Below are 21,010 nucleotides of genomic sequence, written 5' to 3' on the forward strand. Positions count from 1 at the left end.
ATCTGGTAGAAAAACAGACGTCTGACACATTTTGGAGAACTCCATGTAATTGGTAGTCTCATGAGTGGTGTGGCCCTTTCCCTTTCTTTGCACTGTCCTCTTTGTTGCCACACTTCTAATTCAGTCCTCAGAAAAGTGCAACAGTGGACCTTGGAAACAGTGTTCATTTAGAAATAAATGGAAAAAACAACATCTCATGGTGATAAGAGGTTTGACTCTGGTGTTGAACAGATATGAAAGCAAATGTTGCCTCCCTCTGTATTCAGTATGTCATACGTGTATGTCTCACAGCTGAGCCCCTCCACAGGATGTGTCCTCAGCCCAGGGGATTTGCCTCATCTGAGGTATGCCTCTTGATAGGGCAGCCCATATACTGCCAGTGGGTACAAGGTCCCTGCCCCTTATTTCCATTTAGGACCTCTCTGAAGGACCACCCCAGCTAATTGCATCTCAGGTCAGCATCTCTCTCTCTAAAATCCTGCTTCCCTTATGCCCTTAAAAGTGTAGGTTTTGAGAGCATATCCCCCAAAACACTTCCTACTGACAAAATTCCTTCTAGAGTCTTCTTCTCTGTTATCTTGACCTTGACAAATGATCATACCAAGGCAGATACAAATACAGAAATGGGGAAGGGGAATCATTTGTATGTGAGCCAGCTTCCACAAACTTCTGGTTGAATTCTGTTTCTGTTGAGGGTGCCACAACAGGGGCGAGGTGGGCCCAGAAGGAGGGATGGAAAAAGTTGGAGAATTGAAGACAGGAGTTCAAAGTGTCACTGGGGAGGAGAGGTCCTCATAGCTTGTAGCTCAGGAAGCTGGTGGAACATACACGACCTAGCTCAATTGTCCTCACCTTTTCTTTATCATTTGCCTTTTTATATAACTTATTAGGGAAAATTTTAGATATAGAAGCAGAATTTTCCCATTAGTTGCCATCCTTGCAAGCTGTAGAGACTGGCTTTTATTTTTTTTCCACATTCATGTTGCCTTTAATTTCCTCCACTGTGGTCTTTTTCTTTTTTCTTTTTTCTTTTTTTAATCCTCTCACATATGCCACACCACAGTTTTTACTTTGTGCTTCATACACAGAACTTGGGCTATGGTGTGCTTCTTTTGTTTTGTTTTGTTTTTGTGGTATGCAGGTTTCTCACTGTTGTGGCTTCTCCCGTTGCGGAGCACAGGCTCCGGACGCGCCAGCTCAGTGGCCATGGCTCACGGGCCCAGCTGCTCCACGGCACGTGGGATCCTCCCGGACCGGGGCACGAACCCGTGTCCCCTGCATCGGCAGGCGGACTCTCAACCACTGCGCAACCAGGGAAGCCCGATGTGCTTATTTTTGATTCCTGTCCTCCCTATTGGACTGTAAGGAACCACACCCATCCTCTCCAATTGCATCCCTAGCTGGTCAGAAGTGGGTGCTGGCATACAGGAGGGGCATAATACCATTTATTAAATACATGAATCAAACAATCAGAGAATGGATCAAAATTAGAATAGGAGTAAGACTTCCTAAATTCTGGCCATGGTTCTGTAACTTCCTAGACTTCATTTCAGTTTCTAGATTTCTGGCATATTTCTTAACCCCACCATGCTTCATTTCCATATTTCCATACCTCCTAATGATACCTAATGATACCTCCTCTGTCTGCTCAGCCAGGCTACTTGTGTGAATCAAATGAGAAGTATACATGGAAATGAGAGTAAATTCAAGTGTTGTAAAAATATAAGGTATTCTTATGAATTCACCATGTGATTATTTTCTTTTGCAATATTTATACCCACAAATAGAGAAAGAAAAAAGTGACAGAAAAAAACTACTGAAGTTCTGGAGAAACTATTCAAATTGATTGTCTTTATTTAGAGCTAGAAGATATCGCAGGAAGCCATCGTATGAATGGCCATAATGAACTCTGCTGCTTTCACTCTCATTATATTTATGCTTATCTTCTCTTTATTATGATTATTACTCCTCTGCAGGGCACATGTCTATCATTGTTTTTCTATATTGTACACACAATCCTTTATGCAGAAGTCTAAGCTTTGTTTTCAAATTCAGGATCGTTTGGACTTTAGAAATATAATATGGTGGGCCTGCCACATAGTATGTATCACCCCCAATCAGAGACTGTGTCTTTGTAATCAGAGACATTACTATTTCTGCAAAGAAAAGTATGAATTTTAACATTAAGTGGGGTAAAGAAAGATTATAAACAGGTTCTTCTCAATTTAAGTGAGTTTTTTTTCACCAAATGATTTTCACTAAAAATGTATGAAATTGAGGCCTATTTAAAGGTTCAAGGTTGATGTATGTATTACCTTCTCTCTCCCACACCCCCATACATACCTAATTAAAATTCCTCATGGTAAGAAAGCATTTCCTCCATCATTGTTTCCCTAGAGACTAACCCACTGCCTGGAACCTTGTCTGATCTATGTGTCCTTAGAAAACCACCCATATTTAACTGCCTCCCAAACAAATATATGAAAATTCTCTAAATATGTAAATTTTCTTGTAATTTGCTGACTGACATATGCTATTTGCTTTTCCTTGCCTAACAGTGATAAAATTAAAATGTTATAATGAATGGTTCAGACTATATTTTTAACTAACAATAGCCAACTGAAGCTGAAAGACTATCTTTGGTTTTGTTTTGTTTTATACATTTCCGAAAAAAACATTTTTTAGAAGGTTTAGAATAGTTAAGTAAACCAAACACGTTATCAGGATATACACACCCTCTCCTCTCCCACCCACTCCCTATCATGTAAGACCAAATTTTCCAGATTTAAATAACAGTATCTCAGACATCATAAGATATTTTATTCATATAGGAAAAATCATGTCATCTTTCAGCAAATGTCCTTGACTTACTGCATTTTGACATTTCTTAAATAAATATATCATGAGTAAGTCTTTGTCTAAATAAATATACAAACAGTGGGAATAACCCAATATGATAGTGATGTTTTGGAGTAGTTAATTGGGCAATAATAATTCAATTGAAACAGATATAAATTTTTTAAATGTTCATACCACTTCATTCCCATTGTTACACATAGATACAAAGGACATAGTTCATTCTCAACTGGGATGATTCTTCCCCAGCAGAGTTTTGACAATGTCTGGAGACATTTTTGATAGTCATAATGACACATCTTAAAGAGCCACAGAAAGAGGAAAACATCCAAGGTGCTCCAAGCCTGTGATCCAAGTACATTGCCATGTACCCAGGTCAAGTCTAAGAGAGACTCTGAAGTCAGACAGACTTTGACTTTAATGTCAAAGCTTCCACTTTCAAACCGGCAACTCATGAGTAAAGGCAAGGGATGCTGCTAAATGTCCTATAATGCATGAGACAGCCTCTCATAACAAATAATTATCCTGCCCAAACTGTCAATAGGGTTGAGGTTGAGAAATTTCTAATTTAGGAACTGAGATAATTATATTCTTCTCATCCCTTGTGCCTTAGATTTAAAGTGAGATGGTACTAAATTTGGCAAATGTAACTTTAATGAAACTGGGCTCTTTTTATCTAGTCTCTGGTTTTACATATAAGAGAAATACATACGAAAGAACTCCACTTCCAAAAATCTTAGGAGCACTGTCTTTACTGATGTGTGCTTGAAAAAAATGGAAGCAGTGATTAGAGCACTCAATATAGGCAAAAATCCCTACAAATTCCCTTTTCTCATCTTTTTCCTCAATCTCACTCTTCCACTGGCTCTTGATCTTCTCCCCTCCTCTCCTTCTCTGTCCTCTCCCATTAGTCGATGCTGAACTTGTGCAGAGTAACTTCAGATGCCCTTGTTTCTTGCCACTTTTCTCTCCATTGCTCATCTGATCAGAACACCAAAGACCCGGAAGGTAGACCCAATCAAGCAAGCCTAGAATCTTTCTTTTATAGAAGACAGAGTGAAGGAGGTGTGTGTGTGTGTGTGTGTGCACATGCACATACACACGTGTGTATCTGTCACATAAGTAAATGCCTTTGTTTAGTTAGCCTTTGCTGTGTAACAAACCACTTCAAAACTTTGTAGCTAAAACAATCATAATTCATCATTTCTCATAACCTGTGGGTTGGCTGGTTAGTTCATAGTTAAACATGGATGGTTTTGTGAGGAACACATATATAAGGCAATGTTCCAGGCAATGGGTTCATTTCTTGGGATACAACGATGGGGAAAATGCTCTTTTCCTGGAGGAATTTGTAATCAGGTATGTATGGGGATGTGGGAGGGAGGAGTAACAGATGCATCAACTCTGAAGCCTTAGATGAGTCTCAGTTTGCTGGCTTCACCTGGGTTGTGTTCATCTGCAGGGTTGGCCAAACTAGAAGGTTCAAGATGACCTCACCCATGTGTTTGGCAGTTGGTTCTGGCTATTGGATAGGGCATCTCAGTTCTTCTCCACATGGACCCTCCTCCAATATAGACTGCTTTCCTTGCTTGGTGAATTTAGGACAGGGATCCAAGACAGCTAAAATAGAAACTGTAAGAGTTCTTGAGGCCTAGAAGCAGATGATATAAAGTCATTTCTGCTGCATTATTGATCAAAGCAAATACAATGCAAGATCAAATTCAAGGAGAGGGGAAATCAATTCTGCTCTTGAGGCGAGGAAGGACAAAGTCACATTGCAAAGGAGAATGCCTGCTGGGACTGGAGGAGTTTTTGTCCATAATTTAATATCTGTCCTCTGATCACTGTGCTTTATACTCTTTCTACATCAAAATACACTCATTCCCTCTCAAGACAGCAAAAGTCTCATCCAATTATGTTATCAAGCTCCACCTCCAGTCTCGTATGACCTGCATCTGGTCCAGATACAGAGGAGGCCCCTCGGGTGTAATTTCTGTCAGTCCCCAGACCTGGAAACTAAAAAGAGAAGTTACTGCTCCCCATTCATCCAACATGCAGTGATGAGACGGGGAAGGACCACTGCAATGGATGCTTCTGTCCAAAGAAGGGAAGAATGGAAAGGAGATGGAAGTCATGTTCTGAAGTCATTCTGAAGTCCAGCCAGGCACACGTGGCCCCCTCATTTAATTCAAGGGCAAGGGTCCTTCCCTGTCTTTTTGATAAGAAGTGGCTCATGTTTGTGGCTGAGGGTCCTCTTAGCCATATAAAGCTGTGGTTCCCAAGTCTTCTCTTCATTTTGAACTGTCCTGTCCCTTTAGTGCAGACCGGTGGCATTTTGGCTTAACAGGTTTGTTGGCTTCCTAAAAATCTGCTTGGAGTTCATTCTGTGGCCCCCCAAACCCAAAGTCTGAAATAAACTTTGGAGCACATGTGAGGCTGCAGTGGGCAGTGCCCTTAAGATTCTTAGAAGATGGTTTGTCTGGCTGAGAACATCAAACACTGAAAAACTAAATTAATTAATTAATTAATTAATTAATTAAAAAAAAACAAAACAAAACACTGCCTTAAATCTTTCTGAGTTCTTAACAATGGTTCTTACAGTCACAGTCTTGATTGATTGTTGTCCTGAAGCTATTTTTTACTTTGCAAATCTTCTTCCAGGATAGACTGACAATGACAAACCATTATTTCTTCTGATGCGCCATATCAAAGGTCTCCTGTGTTTCCTCTAAATTCTGTTTGCAAACTAAATAGTTCCTTCTCTGGTTCATCTCCCTTTCTTCCAGTACCTTATAATGTGCAGCTGAAAGAAGCCGGTTGACAACTTTCTGGCAGCGAAATCTCCCTAGCCAGTTGCAAAAGTTCAAGTTACTACAGATGACAGAATATATAACGCATAAAATATGTGTAGCTCTCCTTCCAGTCCCAGCTAGCAGTTTCCTCACTGTTCTTTCAGCCTCTGCTAACAGTCTTCTTTGTGTCCTTCAGCCTCCTTCCCCATCTGATCCCAAGGCCACCTGGGTTTGTTTCTGGTCATTACTTGAAAGTTAAAAGTGCATGTTTAATGTGCATTAGAAATAATGGCGTTCTTTAAATTTTATGGATATATCCAAATTTTCTCTAAATTTAAAGGCTTTGTTGTTTATTTTATTCATTTATTCATTCAACAGGATTTATTTGTAATATTTGTAGGCATTGGGAAAAAAGTTACTGTCCTCATGGGGTTTATATTCTAGTAGGCAGTCCAGGATTCTGAGCCAAAGCCCAGGAGAGGTCAGCTCCAGCTCTACCTCTCTAGAACTTAATATTTAGACTTTAGCCAAAAGGTCCTTTTTCAGAAAGCTGAAATTATGTTTTTTTGAGCATGACCTTTCAAAGGGTGAGGAATTGAAATGATATCTTGTTCATCTCCGATCCTCACAACATCTAGTTTACAGCCAACAGTTGACACACAGTAGATGTTGGTGGAAAGAGCACAATTCACCCTTTCCTTGAAAGGTGTTAACATTGGCCCCTCTCTCTGGCCTTCATCTCTTTATATCTCTGATTAAGTCCTTCGTTCCTGGAATAAACCCCACTTGATCATGGTGTATGATCCTTTTAATGTGCTCTTGGATTCTGTTTGCTAGTATTTTGTTGAGGATTTTTGCATCTATGTTCATCAGTGATATTGGCCTGTAGTTTTCTTTCTTTGTGACATCTTTGTCTAATTTTGGTATTAGGGTGATGGTGGCCTTGAAGAATGAGTTGAGGAGTTTTCCTCCCTCTGCTATATTTTGGAAGAGTTTGAGAAGGATAGGTGTTAGCTCTTCTCTAAATGTTTGATGGAATTCGCCTGTGAAGCCATCTGGTCCTGGGCTTTTGTTTGTTGGAAGATTTTTCATCACAGTCTCAATTTCAGGGCTTGTGATTGGTCTGTTCATATTTTCTATTTCTTCCTGATTCAGTCTTGGCAGGTTGTGCATTTCTAAGAATTTGTCCATTTCTTCCAGGTTGTCCATTTTATTGGCATAGAGTTGCTTGTAGTAATCTCTCATGATCTTTTGTATTTCTGCAGTGTCAGTTGTTACTTCTCCTTTTTCATTTCTAATTCTATTGATTTGAGTCTTCTCCCTTTTTTTCTTGATGAGTCTGGCTAATGGTTTATCAATTTTGTTTATCTTCTCAAAGAACCAGCTTTTGCTTTTATTGATCTTTGCTGTTGTTTCCTTCATTCTTTTTCATTTATTTCTGATCTGATCTTTATGATTTCTTTCCTTCTGCTAACTTTGTTGCAAAACGGTGTGTGGCAGGCGGGAGGAGGCCCTTTTCAAATGCCAGTGGTCTGCAGAACCTGCCTGTCATTATTGTTGAGGTGGCCTGAGAACACCATGTAGCAGGGCTGTGAGCGAACTGGCAGAGGAAGTGTGTGAGGTGCGCCTGCAGATCCATCTGTTAGAGAGGGTCCTTCAGGGAGTCAGGGTTGTCTTCCTCATTGTCCTTGTAGTAATGCTCTTCGTATTTATGTGTGGCAAGAATATCAGACAAGAGTTAAGCCATCCTCCTCCTCGTCATCATCCTCCTCCTGGTCCTCCCATATGTCACTGGAGTCATCTTGGCTCCACTCTGTAGAGGTGGCCTGACAGGCAGTGTTGGCCTCCATGACGTTGGACAGCTCGTTGATGATCAGCTTCAGGGTCTTGACCAGCAGAGGAATGTTGGTCCAGCGCTCAGGGTCCTTGGCTGACTTGGAGTGGGTGCGGGTGCCCTAGTCCAGGCCGTAGATCTCCTCCCCTTCACGTGGATGTCCTGTAGCCTCTTGTCATCCGCATAGATGCCGTGCTGGAGCAGCTTACACAGCGCCACAGAGCTGACTTTGCCCTCCCAGCAACTGCCTGTTTGTTCTCTGTATCTATGACTCTGTTTCTCTTTTTTATGTTTGTTCATTTTTTTTGTTTTTTGGATTTCACATATAAGTGAAATCATACAGTATTTGTCTTTTTCTTTCTGACTGATTTCACTTAGCATAATACGCTCTAGGTCCATCCATGTTGTTGCAAATGGCAAACTTTCACTTGTTTTTTTAATGGCTGAGTAATATTCCATTTCATATATATATATATATATATATATATATATATATATATATATATATATATACACACACACACACACCACATCATGTTCTTTGTTCTTTATCCATAGATCTGTTGATGGGCACTTAGATTGCTTCTGTATCTTCTTCGCTATTGTAAATAATGCTGCAGTGAACATAGGGATGCATATATCTTTTCTAATTAGTGTTTTTGTTTTCTAAATACCCTGGAGTGGAGTTGCTGGATCATATGGTAGTTCTATTTTTAAATTTTTTGAGGAATCTCTATATTGTCTTCCATAGTTGTTGCACCAGTTTACATTCCCTCCAATAGCGCATAAGGGTTTCCTTTTCTCTACAACCTTGTTATTTTCTCCCGTGCTTGTTACTTGTCTTTTTTTTTTTTTTTTTTTTTTACGGTACGCAGACCTCTCACTGTTGTGGCCTCTCCTATTGTGGAGCACAGGCTCCGGATGCGCAGGCTCAGCGGCCATGGCTCACAGGCCCAGCCGCTCCACGGCATGTGGGATCTTCCCGGACTGGGGCACAAACCTGTGTCCCCTGCATCGGCAGGTGTACTCTCAACCACTGCGCCACCAGGGAAGCCCTTACTTGTCTTTTTGATAATAGCCATCTAATAAGTGTGAGATGATATCTCATTGTGGTTTGATTTGCATTTCCCTGAAGATTAGTGATGCTGAGCATCTTTTCATATACCTATTGGCCATGTGCATGTCTTCTTTGGAAAAATATCTATTCAGACCCTCTGCCCATTTTTCAATTGGGTTGTTATTTTTTTTGATGTTGAGTCACATGAGTTCTTTGTATATTTTGGATATTAACCTCTTATCAGGTATATCTTTTGCAAATATCTACTGCCATTCAGTAGGCAGCCTTTTCATTTTGCTGATAGTTTCCTTTACTGTGCAAAAGCTTTTTAGTTTGATGTGTATTACTAAGACTGATGTCAAAGAGCGTACTGCCTATGTTGTCTTCTAGATATTTACTTTTAGATATATCATGGTAGAGACTGTGTCCTCTTCATCTCTCTGCATCCCTTTGCACCACGCATAAAACTTGGCACTTAGTTGGTCTCAAGTGAACTTTTTAAAAAACAGATTTATTGAGGTTTAACTATTCAGTGAACTTTCAATAAATGAATGAAAATAAACATAGGGCTAACATATTGCAAATTTTAAAGCATTTGCTGATAATTTTTAAATAAATAATTGACTTGCCTAATATATTTGAAGTTTTACTGGCTCTTCCTTCAAGACAATAATTGGTAAAATGAATTATAAGATAAAATAATATAATAATAATTTCTAGAGTTGTGTAACTATGAATTTTTTTCATGATACAACTTCATGACATGTTATCTAACCAGATAATTTTTTTTCTTCTAGATGAGCAAGAGATAGTACAAAAACGTACTTTTACAAAATGGATCAACTCTCATCTGGCCAAGGTAAAGGAAAGTACCCAGAGTTCTATGTTTACTTAGTTTGAGCCAATACATCATTAAACACACAGTTTAAAGTAATGCTGCTGTGGCTATTGTCACTATAACTAGGCAGTAATGTTGGCACCTATCAGTTTAATTGTGGCATCTGCTAACATTTTTCAAAGAATATTAACAGATAACCAGAGTCAAAAGCAGTTACTTCATTTCAATTCCATGAATCTTGATGAAATATTTCATTCAGTTATTTCTTCTGTACTGATGTGTCTCATATCAGAAGGAGAATTCATGCTGGAGTTTTGTTTGTGTTTGTTTCTATTTGGAGCAGATAAAAAGCAATGAGTAGTCTTCCCTGAGCAAAGAATTTTATCTAAGGAGATCGTGTCTGGGTCCCCCTCTCAGGTGCTCTTATAGAAGAGTAATCATCGTGGCAGGACGCTACAAAGGCTAATCAGTCTGAGATTATCCATACTGACCTTAGATTGTATCAGGTGACTGGGTATCCATACATTGTAATGACTTTGAACATAAATACTAACATAAAACAAATTTCCATGTAGCTACATTACAAAAAAATTAATCTCTTATAATGCTGATGAAAAAATATGTGAACCAAAAAACATTGCATTTGTAAAAATAAACGCAGATGACAGGACAATTGTCTGCATTCAGTTAGAAGATCTTTGCCGAGAGCAGTGCCTAAAGTGTGCAAGGCATAATCCTACAAGCAGTTTTTGACTGGGGACTCCTCCAAAGCCTCTTTTCATAGTTCAGAAGCAAACAAAGCATGGCAAGTTATTTCAGTCCCATTGTACAAACTGACTGCTTATTGTGTGTCTATGATAGGCTTTGGAGACAGGAAAAAAGCTAGTAAGACACTTTCCCAGGCCTTGGGAACCTCAAAATCCAGCAAAAACAGAAGACCAGATTAATATCTAGGGCTTCCCTCGTGGTGCAGTGGTTGAGAATTTGCCTGCCAATGCAGGGGACATGGTTTGATCCCTGGTCCGGGAAAATCCCACATGCCGTGGAGCAACTAAGCCCGTGCACCACAACTACTAAGCCTGCACTCTAGAGCCCGTGTACCACAACTACTGAGCCTGCGTGCTGTCACTACTGAAGCCCACGTGCCTAGAGCCCGTGCTCTGCAACAAGAGAAGCCACCACAGTGAGAAGGCTGCGCACCGCAACGAAGAGTAGCCCCCGCTTGCTGCAACTAGAGAAAGCCCACACGCAGCAACGAAGACCCAATGCAGCCGGAAAAAAAAAAAAAAAAAAAAAAAAAAAGCTTAAAAAAAAAAGAATAATGTGTCTAGATACAGGATAAAATGGGATTGTCTTTCCTATAATCTCTCCAAAAGCCACTTGGTAAAATGGGAATTTTCTGGCCCAGTGGCTGCACCCAGAATCTGCCCTGTGACAAGGCACTGAATGCCCTTAGGGCTCATTTTCTCAAGCTTTGGCTGGTGCCATCTGGCCCCAACCACTACTTATACTCCAGAATTGTCATCATTTGAGAACAGTATTTTTTTTTCCAAAATGGAAATAGAGTTATTGTTTTTTCATATCATAAAAGGTTACATGCTAATTGTAAATTATTTTGATAATAAACTTCTTAGAAAGTTTAATGCAAATAAAAATCACCTTAAATTCCATAAGCCTGATATCACCATCACTGACATATTGATCACCATTTTTCTACACGCTGGCATACACAATTTCACATAAGTGGTTATAGACCACTTATTCTGTATTCACTTATTCACTTATTCTGTATGCCTTTATTCACTCAGCACATCTGCACATCTTCCCATGTGACTAGATACAGAGCCACATAATCATTTGAATGGCTGAATAATACTTTGTCATTATAAATATAATAAAATTCTTTATAAATTATAAATCATAATTAGCCAGTTGTCTATCAATGGTTATATAATTAGTTTCTAGTTGGTTAATATTATATAAAATATCACAGTGAAAGTCCTTGGGCATATATATCTGTACATTTGTGTGATTATTTTTCTTAGGATAAATTTCTAGAAGTGGGTGGATAGTCCACAAGTATACATATTTATAACTTTAATATATACCAAGAGCTTATGAGAATGCCCATTTCCTTATACTATTAATCCTCTTTAACAGTACTTTCCAATCTGGTGAAAATAGCTTATAGTTATTTTTATATTTTTTAATAGGGTTGAATATCTTTGCAGAAGATTTTAAAGCAGAATTCCTGGGACACACTTATCTGTGTTCTGAATTCTTAAAAAGAAGCTAAAATTGGAATATGTGCCATGGCACACAGTATACAAAGGGCCTTTGTGGAAGGATTATATGCCAAGAATTTGTTTTCTAATCTGTTTTTATCACCATTTTATCATTGTTTCAAGTTACTTTACATATTTATGTGATAACTGGGTATTGGAAGGGGCTCTACCAGTGTGTACCCTTTTATGTTCTTTTTTTTTTAGTTCTTTTTAGTTTCTTTTTTGTTCCTTTTTTTTCACTCCTGCTATTTCCCGTCTAAATACCTAAGTCCTACCCTTAATGTGTAGCACGTACCTCTCTCATTCATGAAGTCATTTCTGACCACATGTGAGACACTGAGCAAAGGTTCCAGAATCTTAGCAGTTTCCCCTGCACTCCTCCTCCAGCGCCATCCCCCTGCCTTCTCTGCTGCTCCTGCCTCAGGTTTGGTAGAATCAGAATCTCAGCACTTCTCCAGAGCCTGCAGCACAGGTGGAAAAGTTCAGCATGTCTTTTTTTTTTAATGGGCTCAGAGTATTTTAATTTAAAAATATGCTAGAGATTAGAGATTTCATGTATTTTGTGTATGTGTGGCCTGTGGGTCTATGAGTATCTGCTTATACTAGTAGAAGATAGCTATTTTCTTTTCTTTTTTTTCTTTTTTTTTTTTTAAGTATTTTATATATTTATTTATTTGGCTGTGTCGGGTCTTAGTTGTGGCATGCGGGATCTTTCATTGCAGCGCGCAGGCTCTTTGTTGTGGCATGTGAGCTCTTTGTTGTGGCGTGTGAGCTTAGTTGCCCCGCAGCATGTGGGATCTTAGTTTCCAGATCAGGGATTGATCCCGTGTCCCCTGTATTGGAAGGTGGATTCTTAACCACTGGACCACCAGGGAAGTCCCTAGTTTTTTTGTTTTTTTTTTTAATGAGAAAGAAATTTTTCTTTCTTTTTTTTTTTTACTTTTGAGTCATTGCATTTGGATTTACCACTGCATTCTTCTTTTTTTTTTTTTTTTGGAATATAGTTGATTTACAATGTTGTGTTAGTTTCTGCTGTACAGCAAAGTGAACCAGTTATACATATACATATATACACTTTTTTGAAGATTCTTTTCCCATATAGATCATAACAGAGTATTGAGTAGAGTTCCCTGTGCTTATTAATTATCTATTCTATATATAATAGTGTGTATATGTCAATCCCAATCACCCAGTTTATCCCCACCCTCCGCCAGTATGTCTTAAATTATTTTATACTGTTTCATATCTCACCTTCCCAACAACATTGTAAAGTCTTCAAGACATGTGCTAATTCTTGGAGTTCTTTGTAAATCCTAATAGCTCTAAGCACAGCACTGAGTACCATGCAGAGGGGCTTAACGAAGCAGCAACAGCAAAGGTTCTTTATCTTTACTTATTTTGTTAGAGTAGGAAAAACATCAATCACATGGGGAAAAAATAACGATTAATGTTACCCAACATTATCTCCCAAAGGCCCCACTTCCAAATACCATCACACTGGGGGTTAAGGCTTCAACATATAGATTTGGGTGGGGGGACACACAAACATTCTGTCCATAACAGGCCACAGGTTCATCCTGAGGTCTGGCTTGAAGCACATGAGAATTTCTTCCAAACCTCGGTGCAAGAATGATGTAAGTAATGAGCTTGTCTCCTCTTTCATATCAAATGTTTGTTTGTGTTTCAGTTCCTATTGTACATAGCCCTGTGCTTTGGAATGGCTTCAGATATCTAATAACCAAATCCTTCAAAATAATTAAAATGCATTTTATTCCTTGGTTGTGTGTGTGTGTTTCCTACAATTTTCTGTTGACATCTACCAATAAAGGCAAGGAAGTGACCCATGTCAAAAATATTTTTATGCTGGTGATCAGACACTAGTCTTACTTCACCTATTACTTATGCTATATAACATGCCAAGTTATTTATCTCTGAGAACAAGAAAGGAGAAGGTGCTAAGCTGGCAGGAAAAAAAGAGTTTCAACTTTCTTCTAGAATGCAAGTTGTAAATATTTTGCAGGATCTCAATTTTCTGGGAGCTATTGCACAAGTCATGGGAATTTTTGTGGATTTAAACTAGAGTGATAAACCATCTCATCCTAAATTCTGTGATTATGTTTTGCTACTGCAATGCCTTCTTTAAAGATTTTAAGCAAACTAAAAAAATAAACACCTTATTTAGAAAGAAAACTTTATATGTCAATTATATCTCAATAAAACTGGAAGAAAAATTATACCTGTTTTCTCAGAAATCTTCTTTGGAAATTGACTGTTTCCAAAAATAGCTTTAATAATAAGTTGCAGCAGGTTTACAGAGCTGGAATGTTGAATTGAGAAGCAAAAAAAAATTGATCCTCTGTTCTAAGATCATTCAATGTTGGGTGCATTGGGAGATGTTCAAAATATGCTTTGTGGAGATAAATTTGTGGAGGGTTTTTAATGGGAATTTTTCACTTTTGTTGTAGGCTGCTTTGCTTAGTTGCAAATAGGAAAACTATTTACTGCTAATTAAATAAAACAAACTCTTTTACTGATGACATTTTATTCTATTGTAACAATTCTTTATAAATATTTTGACAGTAGTATGAAGACATAGGGTGCAAATAAGAGAGCAATCTGTTTTCAAAAAATACGCTTTTCTTAAAACAAAAATTTATATTAAAAATAGGAAAAAACCCGAGAATTTTCTGTAGATTACTCAAATTTGTGGATATAATTATCAGGTTTTAAAAAAATATTTGCTTTGTTTTCAAATTGAAGTCTTCACGCTTCTGAAATTATGCAAAACATTGCAAATCATAAATTGTCAATATAATGTAATATAACATCAACAAAAATTAGTGGGTTCTGTTTATTTCATATATCTGATAATTCCTTTCAGGAAGAGGACTTCATACTGAAATGTGGACCCTATAATTTTCTTCCTTTTTAAGAAGAAACCTGCCTCTTTCTATTCTGTTTGCTTTGTCAGTGAAAGAAGGTGGAGTATTTGTTTTTTAATTAGCCCAATATTGATCCAAGTAAGAGTTTTTCAAAGTTAGGTCCTGGTTCAGTGCTGGCTGTCATCACTCATTGCTAGCTAGGATTTTAAATTGCAGGGCTGCTGTTTACTGAACTCATCATGTGCCCATTACTGTGCCTTAGCAACTTTATCTTTTATTTTATTTAAATAATACAACAATAAAATATAAGTAGTATTTTCACCATTTTATAGATTATGAAACTGAAGCTTAGAGTTAATTAATAAGCTCAAGATCATATAACAAGTACGTGGAAAACCAGATTTCAATCCCAGGACTCCAAAGTTTGGACACTAACCATTGTGTTATATACACCATGCTTCTTTCGTTTATTTATCTATTCATGTAGCAAATACTTTTCAAGCACCTATTATGTGCTAGGGGTTTTGGATACAGTGGTGAACAAAAACAGATATAGTCCGTGCCATTATGAAACTGACAGGCCAGCAGAAGAGACAGCAATTACAGAGATGTGTGTATGGTAAATTCCACGAGCAGAGAAGTACAGGGTGTCAGGGATCACAGGGCAAGCGCAGCCAGCCAAACAAGTAACCTGAAGGAGGGCATCAGAATAGGTTTTCAGAGGAAGAAACATTTAAGCTGGAGCCAGAGAAATGTCTTGGGATTGGGTAGGTGAAGGAACTAATGTTTTCAAAAGTTAAGAGGTAAGAAAGAGCCTGGCACAGTAAAGGAAATGAAGCTCAGAATACCTGAAAATGTGGGTTCCCGGAACGGGTTGGCAACAGACGAAACTGAGAATCGATCAAAGGTCAGCCATTAAAAGGGTTTGGATGTTGTGTTATGGGCACCGGAGACGTTAAAGAATCTCAGGAAAATGAAATGATCACTCTGGGCTAAACCCCTCTCTCAACCTCTCTCTCTCTCTCATCTCTCTCTCCCTCCCCCACCTCTCATTTTCCCCACACACCCCTCTCACATAAATTAGAGCAGCAACCAGTAAAATTGGAGGTGGAGTGAATTTGCAGTAACTCAGATAAGAGGTGAGGATCCTTTGGACTAAAGTAGTGGTGGAGGAATGGAGAAAAGTGGATAGATTGAAAAATGGGTAGGTGTGGACCCGATACAACTGAGTCATCAGTTGGAAGCTGGAGGAGAAGGAATCAAGAATGACTTCTAGATTTCTGCCTTGAACAAATGATTAGGATCATTCACGGAGACAGAGAATACAAGAGACTTGGGGGAAAGCTAATAGGTTCAGTTACACAGAGGGAAATGACTTAGTAGAGATGAACACATTTCATTTGGCAATTAGAAGTCATTAGGTATCACTGGGAGTGGCCAAGTCGTGGCAGAAACCCGACTCTAGAAAACTGGTAAGTAAATGAGAGGTGAGGATGTTAGGACCTGAGTGTATATTACATGTTAAGGAGATAGAGTATTAGCTAAAGCAGAACATGGGATCTGGTAAGAGCTGTTTCAATAAAGAGTGGTCTTAAGTGTGTGTCTATGGAAGGGAATGATTAGGAACTGGTAGAGAGGGATAGGGTGAAAATGAAGGAAAACAAGCTTATTTTAAGATACAAGACTCCTCCTAAAGAGGCAGGGTGGGGAGAAAATCAAGAGGACCGATGGAGGTTTTTACCAGAGGAGAGACAGCTCCCAATCTCTGAGGCCAGAGGGGGAATAGAAAGGATGGGTGTGGATGTGCCTAAGTTTGGAATGGGGGGGGGGAGAGGAAGACAGAGTTGGGTGGACTTGAATTTGAGGGGATTCCCACCTAATGACTGCAGGTTTTTTAGGTCTATCAGAATAGTCTGCATTTCTAAGCAGAAGAATTTATGTTAGGAAGAATATTTTTCTTAAATTGGCAGTTAAAACTACATTAGATCTTTCACATTTAAAAATGTATTTATCTTAGCAAATTCCTAAATTTTATGCAAGATCCATAGGCTATTGTACAGTGTCACCTTGACCCCCAAAGGGGACAGATTAAAGACGTGTTTTCCAAAAATCTTTCCCCTAAAATTTTATTTTTAATTAGAAAAAAGATAATATAAGTAATCTTAACATTAAACATCGGTTATACTCTGTTATCAAATAATTGTAGTTTCACATTTTCTCTAAATTTGTCAAATGGAATAGAGTGTTATATTTAAATACCTTTGATTAAGTCTTTATGATATTTGACTTTGAAATAAATATATGATTTGGCATTAAGTCCTTTGGGAAAAAAATATGTCAGAGATAGCCATCGTTTAGTGTTTCTATAAATGGAGCTTCTCTTTCAATTTGCAATAAACAGCCCTTTCTCCATCTGCCAGCCTTAGATCTAAGGGGCCATTAAGTATAGGCACTGAACATTTTAAATACCGACTTTTGGATGACCTCGGGCATAATATAAGCATCTCCTCACTTTTTAGATGAACTGAACAAAAAAGCACCGTTTAAAATTATTTATATTCTGTATTAGTTTGCTAGGGCTGCCATTACAAAGTACGATATACTGGGTACCATAAAATGAGAAATTTATTATCTCACAGTCCTTGAGACTAGACAGCCATGCTTCCCTCTGAGATTCTGGGCAGAATCCTTCTTTGCCTCTTCCTAGCCTCAGTTGGAGGCCTGGAGTACCTGAGGTTCCTTGGTTTGTAGCTGCATTAGTCCAATCCCTGCCTCTGTGCCTGTCTAGGACTGTGTCCAAATTTCCCCTTCATGTAAGGACACTGGTCATATTGGATTAGGACCCCCTCTCCGGCCCTCCCCCACCGTGACCTCATTTAAACTTGACTACTTCTCTAGAGACCCTGTTTCCAAATAAGTTCACATCCTGAGGTACCGGGATTAAAACTTCCATGTATCTTGGGGAAGAGCACATGATTCAACGCAAATGTGCTCTATTAAGAGCACGTTTTGTTTTAAGACCAAGTCAGATTCATATACTCCTTTAAAAGGAATACTTTTGATTTTCCATGTTTGTTTGTTTTTTTGTTTTGTTTTGCGGTACGCGGGCCTCTCACTGTTGTGGCCTCTCCCATTGCGGAGCACAGGCTCCGGACACACAGGCTCAGCGGCCATGGCTCACGGGCCCAGCCACTCCGTGGCATGTGGGATCCTCCTGGACCGGGGCACGAACATGCGTCTCCTGCATCGGCAGATGGACTCTCAACCACTGCGCCACCAGGGAAGCCCTCCATGTTTGTTTTTAAATAATTCAAACTAATAATGACTTTGACATCTTCACAGTCATAAAATATCACTTGGGTGGCTGCTTTTATTCTTCTTCAGTTGTCTTTCCACCAATGGTGCTAAAAGATAACATGGAAACGCTTTCGAAATTGAAATTTGAGCCCATCTGTTTCCTTGTACACACTTTGGTGGGACTGTTCATGAACTAAGATGAGGAGATGAGGAGGCGAAGAGGAAAAAGTAAATGTAATAATACACCCCAGAAACCATTCTTTAATTGATTTTCTAAAACTAGTTTGATAATCTCAAGCATAATGATAAATTAGTTATTTCCAAATATGCAACTAAAAGATTACAAAGAAAATCATCATTTCAAAATGAATGGCATTTAGTTTATTAATAGGATGTATTAATTTATTAATAACAAAGATGTAGCTATAGCAGTGTCCATGCGGTTTAATAAAATTTTTGACAACATTTGTCAAAGTTCCTTCTTTTAGAAATGTATTTTGTCTAGTCGTACATACATTCAATAAATATTTTTAAATGTTGTTTGTATGCTTGGAAAGATTCTAGAATGTAGCAGTGAACAGAACAGGAAAAGTAACCCCTGCATTATGGTGTTTATATCTCAATGGGGGAGATGGACAGAGGAGAAGGAAAATAAGCTGTTCTGTTGAGAATAGACTGAAGAGGGACATGTGCCAAAGGACGAAGATAAAGTAGGAGATTGTTGAGTCATCCAGGTGAGAGATGGCTGGCTTGGACCAAGGTCATAGCAGTGGAGGTGGTGAAAAATGGCTGGATTCTAGGTGAGTTTTGACAATAAAGCCACCACAATTTGTTGACAGATCAGCTGTGGAGTATCAGCAAAACATAGGAGTAAAGGATAACCCCAGCTTTGTCCTGAATAAAACAAATAACTTGAGGAGTGTGCTTCTTTTAAACTATATAGTGAAAAAAAAAATCATTACATGTGAAAGTTGTTAAGAGCAGTTTTCCAAGCAGATTTAAAGTTGGGCTGGAGGACAGTTATTGCCTTTGGAATATTTATTCCAAATTGAATTAAATAATTAAGGAAATGGAAATGGTTATGCAATCTGTCATAGGAAACAGAAAAGAATGGGAACTATCTTCTCACTTTTGCCAAGCAGAGGTGGAAAATAATCAGAACAATGCTTTTTTAAAGGGAGTGAAGGGGAAACATATCATACATAACATTTAACAAAAAAACTACTTCACCTTGTTTCTGGAAATACTGGTAATATCTAATTAGATTTTCTGGATAAGATGACAGAACCTTTTAGAAGTTGAATTAATTTTTTTCTTTTTTTTTCTTTTTTTTTTTTTTTTTTTTGAGGCAGGGCTGGACCATACAAGGAGCTAGTTTATTTATTTATTTATTTTTGCTGTGTTGGGTCTTCGTTTCCGTATGAGGGCTTTCTCTAGTTGTGGCAAGCGGGGGCCACTCTTCGTCACGGTGCACGGGCCTCTCACTATCACAGCCTCTCTTGTTGCGGAGCACAGGCTTCAGACGCGCAGGCTCAGTAGTTGTGGCTCACGGGCCCAGTTGCTCCGCGGCATGTGGAATCCTCCCAGACCAGGGCTCGAACCCGTGTCCCCTGCATTGGCAGGCGGACTCCCAACCATTGCGCCACCAGGGAAGCCCAGAGTTGAATTAACTTTATCTGGCTCCTGTCAGCGGTTATGATGATGATTTTACAAACCTAGTCCAGCTGCTTTGGCATTTTTAGACAGTTTAGTGTGGCAGGCTCCTTGCCAACCATTGGGGGGTAGCTTGCTCTGCATCTGCTGGTCAACCTCTCTTCCCTTCCCACTCTCCTCTCAGTTCCTGTTGTTTAGCTTGCTGTTCCTGCCCATCAGATAACTGGAAGAGCATGCGAACACTCTAGGCTGGTCCTGGGATGGGATGTTCCCCCATACCCTGTCTCTCAGCCTGTGAAAAAGCTCCCACCTGAAACCTGGAAACCGGAGGCGGGAGTGGTTGGTCTGGCTCGAGAAATGAGGGGCCATTGTGTGCATACAGGTTTCAAGGTGCCCGGAACACACCTTGAGGTCCAGCCTCCACGTTGAGACCTCTTTATATATTGCACAGGAGGCCATCTGGGGAATATGTCAGGCCATGATATTGGATCATTTTCAGCAAGACTGACTGTGCTTGACCATGTGTATGTCTCAAATAAAGTAAAGCACTATCTGTGCCCTGGGTTCTTTCTTTAGGTCTTTTCCAGTTCAGTTTTACTGGTATCACTAGGTATCCAGCAATCACAAATTTTAAACCCGAGGATATGTATTTAGTAATTTAAAGTAAAATGCTATAATTTTTGTATTATACAATGTTTTAAGAGCTCTTTCCCCAAGAGGGAAAAGCCCTTAGTAAAAGACTGCCCAATAATTGTGAAACTAAAAGTGATGATGATAAGTGAGGACCTGGGTTGGTCCTGGAATGAGATGGGTGATTCAGCCCTTTCCTTTGCTGAAGACTAAACCCTTCATGCTTCAGAGCTCCTTGATAGCCATGTGATATTTACCACTAAGGGGCTCTAAGATTCTTGCATATGTGTAGATACCTGCTGATGGAGCCATGATATGCTGGTAATGTTTCAAGGTAGCTTTGTACTTTTCCACATCACTGATTTTGTTCAAACACCCAAAGCCTCTTTCTTCTTAATTGATGTGCATGTGTTTGCCCTATTAATGCAAAGTTAAAAATGCTAAAAATAATTTTAGTACATTAACATTTTATAATTTTGGATATATAGGCATACACTTGTCCATGCAAAATGACTTTCTTTCTTTCTTTTTCTTTCCTTCTTTCTTTCTTTCTTTCTTTCTTTCTTTCTTTCTTTCTTTCTTTCTTTCTTTCTTTCATGTTTGTTTATCAATAATACTCAACTGTTCCTACCTTCTTCATTTACCACTATCAATTGATCAAAAGTTTATAAAACATCTTCTCATATTAAATACAGTCAGGTTCCCCTGAAAATGCACACTGGCATCAATAAAGAATGCATTTATTAGGACAGGAATAAAGACGCAGATGTAGAGAATGGACTTGAGGACATGGGGAGGGGGAAAGGTAACCTGGGATGAAGTGAGAGAGTGGCATGGACATATATACACCACCAAATGTAAAATAGATAGCTAGTGGGAAGCAGGT

At 38.9% G+C, this 21,010-nt stretch overlaps 1 protein-coding gene and 1 pseudogene across 1 annotated transcript in view; one reads left to right on the forward strand and one right to left on the reverse strand.

The window, feature by feature from the left end:
• Nucleotides 1–7,165: 7,165 nt before the first annotated feature.
• LOC132499808 (importin-9-like) lies at nt 7,166–19,953 on the reverse strand (annotated as a pseudogene).
• Nucleotides 9,367–21,010, forward strand: part of LOC132499746 (nesprin-1-like) — a 102,552-nt gene continuing 90,908 nt past the window's right edge. The window contains exon 1 of the mRNA XM_060114312.1: nt 9,367–9,398. The gene's annotated coding sequence lies outside the window, so the exon portion shown is untranslated. The remainder of the gene's footprint in view (nt 9,399–21,010) is intronic.

The sequence above is a fragment of the Mesoplodon densirostris genome, chromosome 12 (assembly GCF_025265405.1).
Source record: "Mesoplodon densirostris isolate mMesDen1 chromosome 12, mMesDen1 primary haplotype, whole genome shotgun sequence".
Lineage (NCBI taxonomy): Eukaryota > Metazoa > Chordata > Mammalia > Artiodactyla > Ziphiidae > Mesoplodon > Mesoplodon densirostris.